The 15,678-nt window shown below is 43.1% G+C and overlaps 1 pseudogene; it reads right to left on the bottom strand.

Annotated features, from left to right (window-relative positions):
* Window positions 1-272: 272 nt before the first annotated feature.
* LOC113149667 overlaps window positions 273-15,678 on the bottom strand; it is a 22,501-nt pseudogene continuing 7,095 nt past the window's right edge.

The raw sequence follows: 15,678 nt of genomic DNA, 5'->3' as shown, positions 1-15,678 counted from the left end.
TAACATTTTTATTAAATCAAGCACAAAAAGCAAATAATAGGGAAGAGTGTGAAACATAAATCTAACTTTGTGAACCTGAAATGTGTTTTATCTGTGTTCATGTCAGCTCCCAGCCGATCCCGAACCTCCAAGTCAGTTCTTAGATTTAGATCATCAATTGTTAATCAGGGACCTTCAACAAAGAATTTCACTACTAAACAGAGTCTAAGACACTTAGTGGGACGTAAGCTGCACTGTTTATCAGAAACACTCAAACAGCAGAGTGCATGAAATCAGTTTATTACAAATGATGCGGTGATACAAAGAAATCCTGCTGATGATGAACACATGAGAATCCAGAGATGTACAAATCATTAGAACTGAATAAATAAATCAACAAGCTTTTATTCCGTTAGCAACACGGTGGTCGGCTGCGGGACCTTCACATTATCATATGCATAAGAAAGTTTCTGATAACAGGAAACACAGAGTTTGGTTTGCTTCGTTTCTACAGCTTCTCATGCACTGTAACCAGAATGAAACACACTGCAAGTAGCCCGGTCAACCAATCACCTGCAGCAGCAGCAGTTACATCATCATGGCAACAGCCAGATTGTGTTGCGGGCAGGTGATCAATAAATCAATACATTCTCAAATGCTGCAGGGCACGAAAACAGCATGAAGATAATAATAAATAAATAATAGAACCCAGCTCCACCTGTCTCCACAAGGTGTTTGATAAATGATAAAAGTGCACATTTGGTGAACTCACCTCCATCTCTCTCCTGCCTCACACTACATGAAACATGCACTTTACAAAATAAAAGTCTGAAATATCCTGTTTGTACAGCTAAACACTTTACAGCAGCAATTCAGAGAAACTCTCTGTTCTCTGTATACCGAATGTCAGATACATCTCTGTGAAGCTGGGATGTAGTTAGCTTAGCTTAGCACAAAGACTGGAAGCAGGTGGAAATTGCTAGCCTTGCTCCAACAAGTATGACTGATTTATATATTAAATGTTGGTTAGTGTTATATCTGATCTTTATAAAGACACAACTCAGTGCAGAACTCCCTTTGGAAAGTGTCAGTTTTACATCATCACACATGTAGAGTAGTGATCATAAAACAGGTAGAAAGTATTAAGTCTGATATAAGGAACTGGATTGATTATTAGCTGGTTGGCTAACAACACACAACATGTACATAAGTCATTTATCTAAGGAGTTCCACAAGGCTTGATCCTGGATCCTTACTTTTTAAATCCTCTAAAAAGCAAACTGGGACAAAACATTGGAAACAGTGGATAAATTCTAACTTGATGTCTTTATACGTCTCTTCCAGTGAAGAGAGGGAAACATCAGACCTGTGGAGCGATGAGGAGGCTGGAGCCTTCCTCACGTTAACACATGAAACTAACAGAACTGTCACATGTAATCACGTTTTCTATCCTTGAAGTTCTTTTATGTTTGAAAACTGAGTGGCCTGGACCACAGGAGGAGCTTTTCTCTTTTGTTGTTTTTCTGGTTGTGTGCTCACTCAGACCAAACACATTCTGGACCTGAGTGTGAACGGCGCATAAAAATAAAACCTCAACATCTGAAACATTTGACAATGAACAAGACGTCTACCAAGAATTTCTTCTGTACAGCGTTCGCCAAACCGAGGCAGACGAAGACAAACGCAAACTCAACACACAGTGTCTACAGCACTCAAACACACACATACACACTCTACGAGGACATTTTACTTTATCTTCCAGGAGTAAGTGGTGCTCCTACAAAGTAAAAATGTAAATACTGTGTTCATATAGCGCTTTTTAAACCTTAAATAAAGTTATGAGCCTGTTTCTGGAGGAGGAAGGTTAAACACAGACTAAATAATGTGGACACATGAGATATCAGGGAGCCGTTAGTCCCTGGTCTGTGGAGACTCTGGAACAAGGAAATGGAGTGACAGTGTCAATACAGTGTATTCCAACGCCAATACTTCTACTCCTCAGGCTTTTAGGAACTAAAAAAACGGACATGACATGCACAGGTTAGCACCGCACGTGACCCCATTAATATTAATATTAATTTCTCATTTCTAGAATCTAGAAAGAGTTTATCAATGCTGGATCCTGGACCGGCTAAAGGAGGCGCCAGAGAAAAGAGCGATAATCAAGTCTAGTGGAGACAAACCAGAGCTGGCCAAGAAAATAATCCTGTGTTCAAACTGGCAGTTGATTGGACTGAAGCTGTATCTGGAATCCTCACAATCGGAATCATAACAACTTATGATAACTATGACTTGGCATCTCATACCTACAAAAACCTCACGTCATAGTAATGAGAAAACACTGTCACCACCCGAACTTTATCTCACAATTAGGAAAATGCCATCTCATACATATGAGGTGCTAAGTCACAGAAGAACAATTATCCGTTTTTGTCTCTATGGTGAATTCAAGTTCCCTGTTTACCTGGAAGGTGGAAAAACCCTGAACAAACTTATCGCATGTCATTAACTAATTTAATTTTTTTTTTTTTTCTGACTAGAAGCTCTAATAAAAGTAAAGTTGAAAAAACCCTTAGTTGTTTGTTAATTCATCTGTCAAGAGCAAACTGTCACATTCCTCATTTCTAGATTATCGTGTTTCAGAAAGGCGATGTGTTTAAGGACCAGCAGGACGTCTCACATTCGATCATTTTCCATCATGATGATTAGTTAGAAGCTGACTGACATTTCACAGAAAACTCTCTGACATTCAGCGCTCACAACATTCAGCTACAGCAAACCTGAAGCAGCAACAGAAGAAGAAATCAAGAGCCTGGCGGTTACAGTACGGGCAGCGAAGCTCAAAACATTCAATAAAATATAACTGTTTGTTTCCTGACTGTAAGGCCGAAGCATCAAAGCAGCACAGGACCTTCTCTTCATAAATACAGAGAGACAAACTGAAACACAATCTATCCTCTGCAATGCAACAACAGATTATCAAAGCACAAAATGCATCTATGTGTTTGTACATGGTCCACGTACTACTGCAGTGCCAACAGCTGCTGCTTTTTGTAACTTCAACTAACTTTGGTGAGCTTGTGCCACGAGGAAGCAGTTCTACACAACTTATATGGTTGCTGTTGTTGTTATTGACTCAATACAAAGAAGAGGTTTGTTTTGGACAGTTTCAGAGCATCCACACCATCAACAGTTTTCTACAAGCAGAGAAACCTCCGCTGCGGATCCCTCTTTCTCCAGACTTGAAATGCAAACAGAAATCAGCAACCGTCCCAACATGTGTGATCAAACACTCATGTTGACGGATGGTAGAGAAACAAAGAGTCTCAAGTGAACAGACAACTCGAAACAGCTGTATGGCTGCAGAGCTGTTCATGTAAGAGTTAAAAAACACTGTGCAGTATATACATTCAGTTTGGATTCATTATGCTGGATTTGGACCCATATGACACGTGCATTTCTGTTTGGTTTTCAGGTGCTATGTTCTATCTTTGAGCTTTTTAGGTAATCTGAGTTTTCACGCTGACGTGACCAACGCGCACTAGTTTGAAACTCGTAAATACAGCCACACCATTATGACACAAATGCATTTTGGGGGCCATCCCTTTCAAGAGAGCTGTAAACATGGAGCAGGTTCCTCAGGACAGTTAGCAGAACCTGTGCCTCCTCTTTCAATCAGTCTGTTGGTTACATTTCAGTAAATTTCAGCCTTATTTACAGTGAGGAACAGAAGAACACCCTGCAATTTTGCAAGTTCTTCTACTTAGAAATCATGGAGAGGTCTGACATTCACATTGTAGGTGCATTCCCACACTGAGAGACGGAATAAAAAGGAAAATTCCAGGAAATCACATTGTATGATTTTTAAAGAATGTATTTGTCTTGCACTGCTGAAGTATTTAAACACCTGAGAAAATCAGTGTTAATATTTGGTACAGAAACCTTTGTTTGCAATTATAGAGGTCACATGTTTCCTGTAGTTCTTGACCAGGTTTGCACACACTGCAACAGTGATTTTGCCCCACTCCTCCACACAGACCTCCTTTAGATCAGTCTGGTTTTGGGGCTGTCTCTGAGCAACGCAGAGTTTAAGCTTTTTCTAAAGATGTGCTATTGGATTGAGGTCTTTAGACTGGCTAGGCCACTCCAGAACCTTGATATGCTTCTTACAGAGCCACTCCTTGGTTACCCTGGCTGTGTGCTTCTGGACATTGTCATGTTGGAAGACCCAGCCACAACCCACCTTTATGCTCTGACTGAGGGCAGGAGGTTGTTGGTCAGGATCTCACAATAAATGGCCCCAGTCATCCTCTCCTTAATACAGTGCAGACGTCCTGTCCCCTGAGCATGATGTTACCACCCCCCATGCCTCCTCTGGATCATTCTGATGGTCTTTGGCAAAATTCAGACGGGCCTGGACATGTGATGACTTGAGCAAGGGAACCTTCTGTGCAATGCATGATTTGAAACTATGACGGCGTAGTGTTCTACCGACAGTGACCTTTGAAACTGTCGTCCCAGCTGTCTTCATGTCATTGACCAGCTCCTCCCTTGTAGTTCTGGGCTGATTCCTCACCTTTCATCACCCTTCACCATCAGCGATACCCCACGAGGTGAGATCTTGCATGGCGCCCCAGTTCGAGGGAGACTGACAGTTGTCTTTAGCCTTTTTCCATTTTCTAACAATTGCTCCAACAGTTGATCTATTTTCACCAAGCTGATTGGCGATTGCCCCGTAGCCCTTTTCCAGCCTTGTGAAGGTCCACAATTTTGTTTCTGGTGTCTTTTGACAGCTCTTTGGTCATGCCCATGGTAGTAGTTGACTTCTGACTGACTGTGGGGTGGACAGGTGTCTTTAAAGAGCTCAGACAGCTCCTACTAATTTAGATTAATGAGTGGAGTAGAGGTGGACTTTTTCAAGGCACAGTAACAGGTCTGTTTCTCAGTAGTTGAAATACTTATGTTCAGCAGTGCAAGACAAATAAATTCTTTATAAATCATACAATATCATACTGTATGTGATTTCCTGTGAATTTCAGACCCCTCCATGATTTCTTAGTGGGAGAACATGCAAAATGGCAGGGTGTTCAAATACTTCTGTTCCTCACTGTATTTCTGTGGAACAAGGAAAACACCTACTGGGACAAACTGTGGGGACAAATTCAGAGTTGAAACGTGAACTATCAGTGTTGGTCACATAAAACAGGACATAGTTTGTATGTTGATCTCTAGCAGAAACATTTTACATACCACAGCAACAACACCACCAATGTTTCACTGGTAACTACTCAGCAACTGTTGATCTACATCTGTTAGACTCTTAAAATGCCAAGCTCATCTAGAATACCTCTGCAAAAATAAGCCTCTCTGGATGCCACAGCCAGAAATCCTCACGGTCAAACTGATCATTGAACAGAGGCAGGGGTGTGTGGTGAATGATGGTGTGGATGCACAGTTACTATCCAGAGGTGCTACGGTGGCCTGCTCAGGACATATAGTGGGCCCCATCGGGTCCACGAGGTGGTCGCCTGGTGCTTTCATTGGCGTTGGAGGTTGAGGGGGTGCTGCGTGGTTTGGAGGCTGGTTTCTTGTCCCTCGAAGACGGTCGAGTCTGACCCAGAGATGATGTCCCGACAGCTGCAGTCTGAAGACTCCCACTGGGCTCCACAATAGTGTTTATAACTATGGCAAGAACCAGAGGACATTAAGAAAGCTCTTGGTGCCCAATGCACAGCTAAAGCTTTTGAAACAAAACAAAATAATTATAATAATAAATCCACCAGTCACTATATTTCAGGAACAATGTTTCAGCCTCTACGTATAAATATCTGGTAGAAATAGATGAATGAATGTTTTAATTTCTATGTGTTGTGTCTATCTTAACCAGATAGAAACATGCCAGTGAAAACATGTCCTGATTAAATAACACTGAATATAAAAGTAAACAGACCTCTGAAAAACAGTAAAAACTAAACCCGTAAAACTGAAACAGTACCTTCAAGCTGCCTCTGGACTCTCCTCAGCTCTTTCAAAATAGAAGTAATTTCCTGTGAGATGAAACAAAAAACAGGACAGAAGGTTTCAGTTGTCTCACATGAAACCTGACAGTTAATAAGATTAAATAATACGTTTTGAGAAGAACCTTGTTGGACGTTTTGAGGATGGGGACTTCATTCTCAGCATTAATCTTTGCCTCAATTTCCTCCCACACCTCCGCTTTGTTCTGGAACAAAACCCTGAAACGAACATACAACTACATCAGATCCAAGAACTACACACAAAACACAGGAGCCTCTGCTTTACCTATCCTAGGCTGAAATGGGTCTAAAACATCCGACCAACCCAACTTTGATTTCTTTCTTATTGTTGACAATAATGAAAAGTTTTTATCCCGTAGCAAAAACTACGTTAAACACTGTAAAGAACGGAACGGTGACAGAATGCTTACTTGTGTGGGTGTAGGCAGTGTCTGCTCTATTTAAGCTGGTCCGGAGCGCAAGGTTATTTTGTTTACTTGATGTTTATTTTGTTTTTTATATTGATTTAAATGATTTATTCTGTTTTTATTTTTTTTATTTTATATATATATTATGTAATGACTGGTTGGCACCTTAATTTCGTTGTACGATGTTGCAATGACAATAAAAACTTTATCTCTTATCTCAATAATAACAAATGTTCCACCTTGTACATCTTTGCATCTTGTTTATCTTCCTGAGAATGTGCTGATATTCCCTAAGTCTGCTTGAAGACCTTGAAACCACTAAATTACACTTAATAAAGTGGCACTGACTATAAATCATCAAGTGCCTCCTTACTTCATTTTTTCAGCCAGCTGCTCTGTGTTCTCCCGGATGGCCTGGGACAGCTGAGACACAGGATTCAGCATCAGGTTATCCAGAATCACCTGAAGAACATCATATGATGGATTAACATGAACTCAAAGCAGTAGCATGTAACATGGCATCAGCACTAACACGAACAGCACTTTACATGACGTTTTCCCAGCACACCAAAACTAACTGCAGCAGTTTCAGTCATGGTGAGTTGAATTGTGAACTTCGGATTTTGGCTACGTTCATACTGCAGGCTTTTCTTAACATCCTTTTTACCTTCTGTGGGGCAGGCCTAGGAATGGCTAAGTCAAACAATTCAGTCAGTACAAGCTAACAACCTCTACACAGCAAAAAATGAAAGAAATCCTTCACTGCACTACATCTTATGAAATGGAAACATATCTTCTCTACTGTATGTTTTTTTCTCCTTGACTTAGATATTTTGCCTTGTACCTTACTTGTCTGTGACTAAAATGTAAATTGAATTTTGGTATTTACATAATTATAATTATAATAATAGTAATAATAATAATTGATTGACTTTATTAGGGGTTTGGGGTTCAAGGCTTTCTTTTCTTTCATAACTCTAAAAGTAAAAAAAATCTTTTTGTGGTGGTTTGTCGGAGTGAGAGAAGAGTTTTAGGAGACGTGAATCCTGTTGAACTGTGATACAGTATACCATTCAGAACATCAATAAAGTATATTCATCTTGGCATTTGAACAATTATTGCTAATATACTGCAAAAATATTGCACAAACTGAGAAAACTGAAGGACGTGCTGGTCTATATCTACATCTTCTAGTCTTTCTAGTTTAAATTACCGGTTGTGCACTAAAACATGTAAAACTGTGATTCTGATTTGCATTTCGATTTGAGCTGTAGTGTGAACGTAGCCATGATGGGATTAGACAGTGACCTCTTCGCGGTTCCATGGACGCCGTTGCTTAGAACCGGTCTCTGGCTCATTCATGTTTGCATCCAGATCAGAAACAGCAGCAGAACCTGGAGGAACCTTCTGGTAGTTTAAACTGGCCTCAGGGATATGTTGGACCAGCTGGAAAAAGAATAGAAGGAGTCTGGCTCCGGTGATCCAACCTCTGAATATTTATCATAGTTATCAAACCAGCCAGTAGCCGGTCAGTGATGGCGGTGCTCTGTGAACGCATGCACCAAGTCAACATGCAGCTGCAATGGTGGAGGGCAACAGTGTATGCAGTGAATTTTAGTACTGCTGGGATACAGTGCTTTAACAGGGGGACAAGGGAGTGCAGGAGGATCCTACAGTGACCAGTTCCAGCTCCATGAACTGACACAAAACCATTAAAACCAGTTCTTTATGGTGCAGGGAAGATTATTGAACACAAAACTCCTGAGCACAAAGGAAGTCTATGCAGGAACCAGTCTGAAAACCAAGATCCAAGATTTGGAAAAATTACAAAGGTAAATGTTTTAAAGATAAAACAGTATAGGGTACTCAAGTACATCACAGTCCACAGTAATTAGTTATATTGGTAGTTAAAAGAGTTGTGTTAAGTTAGGTTGGATACTGTAAGAGGGGTAGGGTCAGGTAAATGTAGCAGCGTTGGGTCAAGAAGAGTAGGGCAGACATGGGTCAGGTAAGGCAGATGAGGTCAGAGTTGGCTTGAATCGAGTTGTGCAGAAGTATTGCAAGATTGGGTCAGGTGTAGCATATCGGAGTTTAGGTAAGGTAAGGTACACTAGGATAACGTAGGTTGATGTGAGTTGGCTTGATTAGAGAAAAGCAAAATTCAGTTTTGATGCAAAATAAGCTCAGGTAGGTAGGAATGTAGGGTAGGTAAAGGCTGCTTAGAATAAAATAAAGTAGCAGGTCAGAACTTGATCAAGTTTGACGTAGAGTAGACGAGGTTCAGGTAGAGGATGACTTAGTTGTGTTAGAAAACGGGGTTTGGTCAGGTTTGGTCACCTGTTTGTAGCAGCATTCTAAAAACTAACGTTAACGCCATGATTTTCTTTGTCATAGTGTACCAACGCTTACCAAATCGGAGTTGGTAAGGTACATTAGGTATAGTGGCGCAGTAGAGTACAACTAGGTTTGATTAGGCTGCGTTCTCTTCATACACCTGATTGTCACCCTGCAGAATGATTCCATCTAGTATTTGTTTTGTGCTAACACAGCAGTTCTGTTGTAAACAATTTTCCATTCCAACACTGTCAATCGTACAAATCTATAAAAGATAATGTGCTTAAGAACAATCCAACACTGATGAGAGGGAGGTGTTTGGATCAGTGATGTGAGGGGCGGGATGGTTATGAAAAGGACCAATCACAGGGTAGGAGGAGTGATGAGTCAGAGCTAAACACCTGAGATGGTCGAACCCCAAGTAAGAATGGATAAGATGGCGTCTGTGCAGGAGAACAGAGAAATGAATTATGAGAATCCAAAGCATGACAAAGCTCCTGTCAATCAATCTGAAACCTGGAACTCAATCATTTTGTGATGGCTGGAAACTCATTACAAAAAGAACATGTGTACTATAAAGAATACTATTTTCTGATTTTATTTCTAATGTAAGCTGGGAACCCATTTTTAACCCAGACTCCATTTTTAAAATCATTGGCTATGAACTCATAGCTGTACTTAGGTCTGTAAATCGTGTAGTGTGTTTCCACTTTTAGAAACATATAACAGGTATGTATGGTGGTTTGCGTTGGTTTGGAGGATGTTTGAGGGTTCATGGCCCACCTCCTCCCTGGCAGAGATGGTGGAAGCTGGAGTGTTGGGCAGCGAACCGGGTGAGGGGGTGGTGCCCATGCCGGAGCTCGGTGAGTCCCCGTCCCCAGCAACATCGTGGATTTCCTTTGCCAGAATGGCGAGATCTTTAGCCAAGTCCTGGCTGAGCCTGCAGTGAAAACATAAAGATAAGATTGTTGTCCCAGTAACAGCCGAACACTTGGATAAAAGTCATCTATAAATATGTCGTAGCTTTTACTTGGCAATTTCGGCACTGTGTGTCGACCAGTTCTGGTAAGGGTCGACTTCACTCTGGTCCTCGTCCTCCTCCGTCTCTAGGGAGATGGACTTGGATCGTGTGGCAGCAGTCCGATGGACACGGGGTGTCTGAGCAGAGGTGGAGGGATGGGAGGAGCGTTTGACTTTGGGAGTCGCACCGTTGGTCTCATGCTCTTCCTCAGAGGAAGAGGAGAAATCTGAGCCCTTCTGCCTGCGACGGGAACCTGTGAATATTTAGATTTTGGTTTATTTTACCACACGTCAAATGTACTGTTCATTTCTCCCAGTGTCATTCACTGATCAATCACATCCCGGGATGAAAAAGGTCAGTGTGTCCATAACGACACACTTAAGAGAGAAGTTAACTACAGCTTCCAGAGATCGTTGGTGTAAGAAACAACCAATAAAGAGCTTCACACTTTGTTTCTGTGCCGCTGATGGAGGGTGAAGTTAATTCATTAGGAACTTTGATCAATTCTGACATTTGATTAAATCATCAATTTTGCATTCAATAAATGAATTAAAGCTACAATATGTAGGTAGAATAACTTAAAAGATGAAATCCATCTGCTCTGCTTTGCTCTACCCTCCCTCTCCCTGCTTCACTAACCATGCTCTTTTATTATCAAATTACAATAAATAATAAGCTGCAAAACTTGCTGATCAAGCAGAAATCATTGAAATTCTCTAATTGGTTAGAAAGGCAAGCATATATCTAATAATTCAATATTTGAAGAAAAGTTGTATACTGTAGCTTTAAGTAGAATTTGGTTTTGAACAGGATATTACAGCTGTGGATTAAGGTGTAACAGCCAACATAGTCTTTAATACCTTAAAACCAAAATGTTATGTAGGATTAATATGTTGACAGAGCCAACATCCTAATTTTTACCATGGCTCAGGATGATGCAGAATGGAGCTGTGAACATGTGTTTCCATGGTAACAGCTGCAGACTCCTGGGTTTGGACAGCAGCAACTCACCAGAGACTAAAATCTGGCATGATCCACAGTGATAGTAAAAAGACAGAACTTTCTGAGAGAACACAAGTCAACTCAGTCATTTCTTTACACTCTTGTATAAAGTATGAACATCTTCATCTTCCAATATATTACACTACTGTCATTAACATGTTTAATTTAGGTATGGAAATGAACTGTGGAATTCATCATTCTTCTTCAAATATCAGGAAAGATATTAAATATCACACAGAAAGACGTAGTCAAGCTACAGTAGTTGTGATGTGCTGATCTAAGGAGCATATAGATTAATACTGCTGCTTTCTGTTAAGCTGAAACTTCATAGAAGGACTAGGACGTATACCTGTAAGCTTATGCACATAAACCTGCAATGCGTGCAGACTAGATAATAAAAAAATACCAACTACCAACTAACAAGCCCACTGACACCAGTAAAATAGCAGCTCTGGAAAACTGTTTTACTGAGAGCTAGAGTTAAATTAGCCAGTTCATTTTAAAATCTGCTTTAGCCACTCTAAAAGTTTTCAGCTGTTATTAAAATTCAAAGCGTCCATTGAGTCACCAACTACAGCAAACCACCTGTGATTACCAGGACCTGGAAACCAGACTAGTTTGCTAAAACAGTCAATACTCACTGGTGCTAGGGTACTTGGCTCCGCTGGATCGGGTACGGATCAGTGATTGCTTCCCTGGAGCCCCATTTCCTTTGCTTCCTGTCTGCCGAGCATCTCCCACCGATGTCTTCCTGGTGGTGACAACAGATTCTGAGTTCCGATTGGATAAACCAGATCGGCCGGTGGAGGATGTCTCGTTGTCACTGGGAGCTGTGAAAGAACCAGTCCTTTTCCGGGGCATTGCTAAGATATCCAGCCTGGACAGCTTCTTTACCTCAGTGGAAACTTTTGCTGGAGCAGTGACTTGGTCAGAATTCTGGGATCCTCTGTCCGTCTCAGCACCTTCATTGTCTGAGGCCTCTCCAAGTCGTGCTCGACGAAGCATGGATGCGCGAGTTGGCCGTGGGGCTGACAAGCTGTTGGAACGTGTCAGAACCTGCTGAGTTGCTGTCTTTGCACTCTTTCCATTATCTTCTTTCTGAAGAGGAGCAATAACTTTCTTGCTGCGACTGGATGAATGGGAAATTTCATGGTCAGATGATGTAGTTTCACTGCATTGTGGACCAGGGCCGTGCTGGCCCTCAGAGAGATCCAGGGAGCCACGATTCCCTGCACTGCGGCGCATCTGGAAGCGCTTTGCTGCCTCTGCCTTGCTTGAAGTATCTGCAGTTGTTTGGCTTCTGCGTTTCTCAGACAGACGTTCACGGGCAGTAAGCTGTCGTCCCTTTTCTTGGATGGATGGGCTGGAAGAGGATCTCTCCTTCTGAAGGTTGCTGATGGCGGGACGCTTTTTAGAGGCTGAATTGACGGGAGCATTTTTGCTACTCACTTGGCTCACAGTGCTTGCTGTGTCCACATCAGACTCCCCAGAAAGGGAGTCATCCATGTGGCTTGAAGAGCCCCCTTTCTTTGAGCTGCCCGAGCCTGATGAGGGGAACTTGCTGTCGAGGGATGGCGCAGTTCCCCCTGCCTCCTGAAGGAAGGACTGTGTGTCCTGGATATTCTCCCTCCTCTGCTCCAGCACTCTGATGGATGGGTGGCTGGAGATGTGGGGCAGCTTCTTTATTTGGACACTGTCGCTGGGGCGGTCTTTGGTGAAGCTCTCCTGGCGGACGAAAGATGATATGCAGCTGTCTTTAGTGGGGACAGAATCCTTCTCCTGTGTTTGCAGGTTTGGAGCAGAGCTATTGGGCTTGACACCTGGCCTCCTAGGTTCGTGTCCACTAAGGTGTCGGATCAGGACGGTGGTCGGGGGAGTTTTTTGCTGGTGGGTCAAGTGTCCTGTCGGATTGAACTGGGCTCCGTGCCTGTTCAGCCCTGGCTGGATGATCTTCAGAGCCGATATAGAAAGACGTGGATTTGATGGATGGAGACACTTTCTCCTGACCCTTAAGCTGAGAACCAGCAGCCCCTGGAGATGTAGCTCCAGCTCTAACCTGATTCTTCTTTGCTTGCTCCAGAAGCAGTCCGTCATCCGAGCGACTGGCATCACTCAAGCTGTCGGGGTCCACATCATCCTGTATGGACAGGAGCTGGGAGGAATCCTGGGGACGGGGTGGACCAGAGACTCTGTCCAAGAGTTCCTGGCCTTGATAAGCTTCATGGCGAATCAGGATACTTGGGGCAGCACTGTCCAGTTTTTCTGGAGGTACCTGGGGCAGCAGTCTTCTTGTCCTGGAGCTGTGGCTGGACTCTGACTCGGAGTTGTCGTAGCTGTAATTTCCCATTGACCGGCTCATTAGGTGCAAATCTAAAAAAACATATTTGATTAGCTCAACTTTTTTTATCAGTGTTTTCATTGTCTATACTGTTTTTGTATTTTCAGTGATATTATAGTATTTTAGCTTTCATTCCATATCTTGTGGCGTAGGTTGTGTTGTTTTTAACTAGAGCTGATATTGTTCAGATTTCTTTGCATGAGTGTCAATTTTTTAAAACCCACAAATGAGTCATTAATTAGCAAACTGAATTAGTCATTAATCCAAACTGAAAGACTCATAATACAATAGAAAAATCTAGAGGAGATGTTAAGATGTTAACCCACGTACGAGGGTAAATGTTCGAGTTCAGATGTTAATGTCCAGATAATATACTGTATGCACCTAGAAATCTCATGTTAACAGCAGGATGAAAGTTTAGTGTTCAGTTTAATACTGTTCTCAAACAGAAGTTTAACAGCACCTTCTAGACATTCCCCTGATGGTGGAGTGGAACCAGGCTCAGCATAGCTGTCTGCCAGACTGGCCCACCTGGAAACCCACTTAGGTCCCTCAAGGCCTGCTGAATGACCAGATGGAACCTAAACATAGCACAGCATGAGGAACAAAATGAAACCAAAGATTCTGACATGACTTAACAGATTCAAATATGTAACAGGAGAAACTGAGGGAATAACACCACCAGTCTGCGTGCACTGTGATTGGAACATGCCACAAGCTGCTTTTCAGGTTTTGATTGAGTTTTTCCAGTGGTTTTACCTGGATGAGCCTGTTGGGTGGACACTGATAGCAGCTGGAACAAAGCCATGCAACGGGTCCACAGTGCTACCATCACCATCACAAGGCATGTTAGCTTTGCTCCATCCTTGCCATCATTTATTACAGGTCTATACACCCTGTGTTCACACCACTGTAACTCCGAGAGTCGAGGACACCAAACACCTGTCAGAGCACAAGGCATGCATGAGGAGGGGGCAGGACAACAGCAACAGGAAGGAGCAAGAAGGACAAGAGGTTTCATGCACCCCTAAAGCAACTTTAAACATATTTCTCAGTCATTTTTGAACTTGGACACTTAAAAGGTCCCAAAAACTCTTTTGCAGCATGAACAATTTTAAACTCGACAGTTTGTTGTTTGGATGTTACAAAACATTATGATGATTTTTATCTTCCGCCCATGATAGCTTGTTTTTCCTCTTTTACTAACTGACTAGCTGCAGCAGTAAGAGGAACAGCACATGCACATCATGTAGATAAGCATCATATCTATTGATCAAAATGCTGTTACTTACTTGAGGGTTAAGGTATTTTGGTAACTGTTACACTGCCTCTTTCCACCAGCTGCTGCTTCACCTATCAACACTCAGGGTCTTACTTCTTACTTTTTGGTCACAGTGAGTTCACCTGATCAATCATGTTGCGAGCCTCCTCCACTTCCTTGTCTTGTGACTCTGTCTCGATGGTGTAGGTCCCGGCATCGCTCAGACTATCATCCTCCTCATTACGCATCATCCTCTGGGTACATTTGAGGTCACCACCATGGACACTCGAGGGCATCATGGGCGACATGGGAGGCCCGGACGATTGCACAGAAGATGCTAAATGACCAGTGGTGCTGGTGAGGATAGAGGAGGATTTAGAAATTGCTGGAGGCTGTAAAGGAGAGGTGGGGTAGGAGACCGATGAAGGTGCTGGAGATTCCAGGGGGGAGGGAATCATTGCATGAGGAGGTGACACCATAACTGGTGGTGCAGACATTGGTGGAGGTGAAGTCTTGTCCATTGTAGGTGAAGAGTCCTGTTGATTTGAATCCTTCAGGAATTCAGCAGCAAACTCTTGAGCGAGCTTGGACTTCTTCCCAACGCTGCCAAAAGGTCTGATGATGATGCCTGAGGACGAGCGTGAAGAAGAACTGGACGAGGCCACCTCCCCCTCTGTCTTCTCCCTCTTCAGAGAGCTTGACCTCTGCGGACCACTGTGGCCCTGACCCTTAAGGGGAACTGTCACCTGCTGAGTGGGAGGGATGTGGCCATGCACGGAGGCTGGCCTCTCACCACCTTTCCGCCGCTCCAATTTGGTTTTCAGGGTGGAGTATGAGTCAGCATGGGCAGGATTGTGCGTGAAAGACTGCGAGCGCTTTTTGCGCGGGTTGTCATCAAAGAACTCAATAATGAAGGCCTGTTGGGTGAGGTGCTCAGGGGGCCCTTGCTTAGGCATTTCCTTAGTGGGGGATGGAGCTTGAGGAGGGCTCTGGGACAGGGGCCGTTCTGGGGCCACAGCTGAGGGAGAGGCCCGTCTGGGTGGAGAGTATTGCAGTGGCTGATGGAACTTCTGTGTTGGAGCAGGCTGTTGACAGGGCACAGCCCGACCTGATTGGATGGTCTGCTGCGACACATCAACCTGCTCTATTTGGGCAGATTGGTGAGAGTGGACAGAATGGTGGGATTTACTCCTCCGTCCTTTGAGAACCGGGTCCTCTGAGTCACTCTGGGTTCCATCCTCATGATGATGACCTGACAATGAGAATAAGTGATCAGTGGGCGTGATAGAAACATTCCG

This window comes from Anabas testudineus, chromosome 24, assembly GCF_900324465.2.
Source record: "Anabas testudineus chromosome 24, fAnaTes1.2, whole genome shotgun sequence".
In the NCBI taxonomy this organism is placed as follows: domain Eukaryota; kingdom Metazoa; phylum Chordata; class Actinopteri; order Anabantiformes; family Anabantidae; genus Anabas; species Anabas testudineus.
The sequence above is the reverse complement of the archived record's forward strand: the minus strand, read 5'-3'. Positions and strand labels throughout refer to the sequence as shown.